We start from the raw sequence: 4,486 nt of genomic DNA, 5'->3' as shown, positions 1-4,486 counted from the left end.
ACCATGCCCGGCTAATTTTTTGTATTTTTAGTAGAGACGGGGTTTCACCGTGTTAGCCAGGATGGTCTTGATCTCCTGACCTGGTGATCCGCCTGGTCTCCCAAAGTGCTGGGATTACAGGTGTGAGCCACTGTGCCCGGCCTCCTTTTCCTTCTTAACTAAGCACTGGTCACACACCGTGGCTACAACTTTTGCAGTTTGAGGTGTGGCAGCAAAATGAACATGAATTTCTTTTTCCTTCTTCAAAATTTCATGGATAGATTCATGATCTTAGGAACTTCAACATACAGCCGATCTTTTTCTTTCTGAAGCCGAGAACTTTCACCTTTTCCCTTAAAGGAAGCACTGTTTGGCTTCCCTTTGGCAGATCTAAATTGTGGCAAGGGTATTCTCGTGCTTTGGGACCCTTTATGAAGTAAAATAAGGGTTCCGTTGCTTGAACACTAGTGCTGCGATGCTGAGACAGTCCTTCTGATAACTGAGATGGCCCCTATGTGACTAGCAGGTGGGTCGCATGTACATTGTGGCTCTGCTGGACAAAGGAATGATTTGTGTCTTGAGTTGGTGAAATCTCATCACTCTCCTCAGAATAGTGTGCAATGTAAAACTTATGAATGGTTTGTTTATGGAACTTTCCATTTAATATTTTTGGACCAAAGTCAATCCCAGGTAACTGAAACCTCAGAAAGTGAAACTTTAGATAAGGGAGGGACTACTGTATGTTAGAGACTCGTGTTCAGAATATATAAAAAACTCATAGCTGGCATGGTGGTGCATACTGGTGATCCCAGCTACTTAGAAAGCTGAGGCAGGATTGCTTAAGTCCGGGAGTTTGAGGCTGTAGTGTGCCATGACTGTGCCTGGGAACAGGCACTACACTCCACCCTGGGCAACATAGTGAGACCCAGTCTCTTAAAAAAACCACAACTTATTTTCTAAAAAAGAACTCGCACAACTCAATAATAAAAAGACAAGTAACTCAATTAAAAAATGGGCAAGGGGCTAGGCACGGTGGCTCATGCCTGTAATCCTAGCACTTTGGGAGGCCGAGGTGGGTGGATTGCCTGAGTTCAGGAGTTCAAGAACAGCCTGAGCAACACGGTGAAACCCTGTCTCTACTAAAATACAAAAAATTAGCTGGGTGTGGCGGTGGGCACCTGTAGTCCCAGCTACTCGGGAGGCTGAGGCAGGAGAATTGCTTGAACCCAGGAGGCAGAGGTTGCAGTAAGCTGAGATCGTGCCACTGCATTCCACCCTGGGCAACAGAGTGAGACTCCGTCTCAAAAAAAAAAAAAAAAAGGGCAAGGGATTTGAATAGACATTCTCCCAAGAGATGTACAAATGGCCAATGAGCCCATGGAAAAGATGTTCAACTTCACTAGCTGTCAGGGAAATCCAAATAAAATCACAATGAGAAACACTTCATGCCCACTAAGATGGAAAAAAATAAAAATAGACAATAGCAAATATTGGCAAAGCAATGGAGAAATTGGAATCCTTATACATTGCTAGTTGGATTGTAAAATGGTGAGGCCACTTTGGAAAACAGATTGGCAGTTCTTCAAAATGTTAAACATAGAATTACCATGTGACCTCATTATTTCTACTCCTAGAGAATTGAAACATATCTACACAAAGACTTGTACAGCAATGCTCATAGCAGCATAATATTATTCATAATAGCTAAGCTTTAGAAACAACCCCAATGTCCATCAACTGATGAATGTGTAAACAAAATGTGGTATATTCATACAGTAGAGTGTTTATTCAGCCATAAAAAGGAATGAAGTAGTTATATATACTATAATATATGTGAACCTTGAAACCGGTATGCTAAGTGAAAAAAGCCAGGCCCGGTGCAGTGGCTCAGGCCTGGGAGGCTGAGGTGGGCGGATCACCTGAGGTCAGGAGTTAGAGACCAGCCTGGCCAACATGGCAAAACTCCATCTCTACTAAAAATACAAAAATTAGCCAGGCGTGGCAGAGTGCACCTCTAATCCCAGCTACTCGGGAGACTGAGGCAGGAGAATCGCTTGAACCTGGGAGGTGGAGGTGGCAGTGAGCCCCATTGAATTCCAACCTGGGTGACAAGAGCGAAACTCCGACTCAAAAACAAAAACAAGCAAACAAACAAAAAGACAAAACAAAACAAAACAAAAAAACAAAAAAGAAAAAAGCCAGTCACCAAAGGTCACATATTGTATGACTCCGTTTATATGAAATGTCCAGAATAGGCAAATCCATAGAGACAGAAAATAGATTAGTGGTTGCCAGGGGCTTGGGGGAGGAGGAAAGGGAATGAGTGACAAAGGGCATGGGGTTTCTTTCTTCTTTCTTTTTTTTTATTTTTGAGACGGAGTCTCACTCTTGTTGCCCAGGCTGGAGGGCAGTGGCCCGATCGCCGCTCACTGCAAGCTCCGCCTCCCAGGTTCACGCCATTCTCCTGCCTCAGCCTCCCGAGTAGCTGGAATTACAGGTGCACGCCAGGACGCCTGGCTAATTTTTTGTGTATTTTTAGTAGAGACGGGATTTCACTGTGTTAGCCAGGATGGTCTCGATCTCCTGACCTTGTGATCCACCCACCTCAGCCTCCCATAGTGCTGGGATTACAGGCGTGAGCCACCGCGCCCGGCCTCTTCTTCCTTTTTCCTTTTGCAATTGTTATTTAGTTTTGGTTTCATAATCATAAACTTAACTCTGCAATCCAGCTAGGCATGGAAGAGAATAAGGCAAACATGGAACCCAAAGGGAACTGAGAGAGAGAGCACAAAGATTAGAGGCTACTGTGAGCAAATGAGGTGGAGGGTGCTCTCCGCAGCTACAGAAGGAATGATCTGGTGGTGAAGATAAAACACAAGTCAAACTTATTAGAGTTGTCCACAGTCGGCAATGGTGATCTTCTCGCCGGTCTTGCCATTCCTGGACCCAAAGCGCTCCATGGCCTCTGCAATATTCATGCCTTCTTTTACCTTGCCAAGGACCACAGCTTGCCATCCAACTACTCAGTCTTGGCAGTGCAGTTGCAAAACTGGGAACCATTTGTGTTGGGTCCAGCATTTGCCATGGACACGATGCCAGGACCTGTCTGCTTCAGGATGAAGTTCTTGTCATCAAATTTCTCCCCGTAGATGGACTTGCCACCAGTGCCATTACGGTGTGTGAAGTCACCACCCTGACACATAAACCCTGGAATAATTCTGTGAAAGCCGAAACCCTTATAACCGAATCCTTTCCCTCCAGTGCTCAGAGCAGGGAAGTTTTCTACTGTCTTTGGAAACTTGTCTGCAAACAGCTCGAAGGAGACGTGGCACAAGGGCTCCCTGTTGATGGCGATGTCAAAGAACACGGTGGGGTTGACCATGGCTGGGCATATATATATACTATAATATATGTGACATGGCATGACAGGGCTCCCGGCAGCATCGGAATCTGTGGTACGGGGTTTCTTTTAGGGGTAGTGAAATGTTCTGACATTAGTAGTGATGGTTGTACAACTCTGAATATTCTAAAAGCCACTCAATTGTATGCTTTAAAAGGGGGGATTTTATGGTATATGAATTATATCTTGATAAAGCTGTGGTTTAAAAAAATATTTCTGGCCAGGCGCTGTGGCTCACACCTGTAATCCCAGCACTTTGGGAGGCCGAGGTGGGCGGATCACGAGGTCAGGAGATTGAGACGTTTCGCTCGTATTGCCCAGGCTAGAGTGCAATGGCGTGATCTCAGCTCACTGCAACCTCCGCCTCCCAGGTTTCAAGTGATTCTCCTGCCTCAGCCTCCCGAGTAGCTGGGACTACAGGCACCCGCCACCATGCCCGGGTAATTTTTTGTATTTTTAGTAGAGACGGGGTTTCACCATGTTAGCCAGGAAGGTCTTGATCTCCTGACCTCATGATCCGCCTGCTTTGGCCTCCCAAAGTGCTGGGATAACAGGCGTGAGCCACCACACCCGGCCGCAACCATGTCTAAGCATGTCTCCTTTTCTCCAGGAGAAACACAGTGCCTTCAATGATTCCCCGGGAGAGGAGTTCTCTGTACCCTGATGCTCTGTCATCCTCTCGTGAATGGACTGCAGATTGTCCACATCTCTCCTAAACTATGCTGCCCATATTTAAGTAAAGCTGGCCTAAGAAGCTCAGAGGGAGTCCTGGTTCACTTAATGCAATTCCTTCCCTTGGTGCAGCCGGAGAGGGCTGAGGTTGTTCCGGCAGCCTCCTCACCTGCTGCGGCTCATATAGAAACTGAGAGTCAGTGCAAACCCTCAGATGTTTTCCTGGATCTTTTCCATATGAAAAATGGCCAGTTTGTCGATGTGCATCTGACTTCTCCCTTTTAAATGCTGACTGTCAAGTTCAATCTTAATTTCTTTTGACTCACTCAGCAATCCCATCTTAACTTTCACATCTCATTTTAGCTCTTTCCCCCAGTTTTCGGTTAAGCACAAACCTACCAAGCAAGACATTGTGCTTTTTTTTTTTTTTTTTTT

The 4,486-nt window shown here is 45.7% G+C and overlaps 1 protein-coding gene and 1 pseudogene across 2 annotated transcripts in view; one reads left to right on the top strand and one right to left on the bottom strand.

The window, feature by feature from the left end:
- Positions 1-1,874: 1,874 nt before the first annotated feature.
- LOC105515962 (cytochrome b561) overlaps positions 1,875-4,486 on the top strand; it is a 32,450-nt gene continuing 29,838 nt past the window's right edge. Inside the window, exon 1 of one of the 2 annotated variants that reach the window (XM_011947930.1) lies at positions 1,875-1,885. The gene's annotated coding sequence lies outside the window, so the exon portion shown is untranslated. The remainder of the gene's footprint in view (positions 1,886-4,486) is intronic. The other variant, XM_011947928.1, reaches the window with a different exon arrangement.
- LOC105515960 lies at positions 2,868-3,361 on the bottom strand (annotated as a pseudogene).

This window comes from Colobus angolensis, unplaced genomic scaffold (assembly GCF_000951035.1).
Source record: "Colobus angolensis palliatus isolate OR3802 unplaced genomic scaffold, Cang.pa_1.0 Scaffold271, whole genome shotgun sequence".
NCBI lineage: Eukaryota > Metazoa > Chordata > Mammalia > Primates > Cercopithecidae > Colobus > Colobus angolensis.
This window is presented reverse-complemented; position numbering and strand designations above follow the sequence as displayed.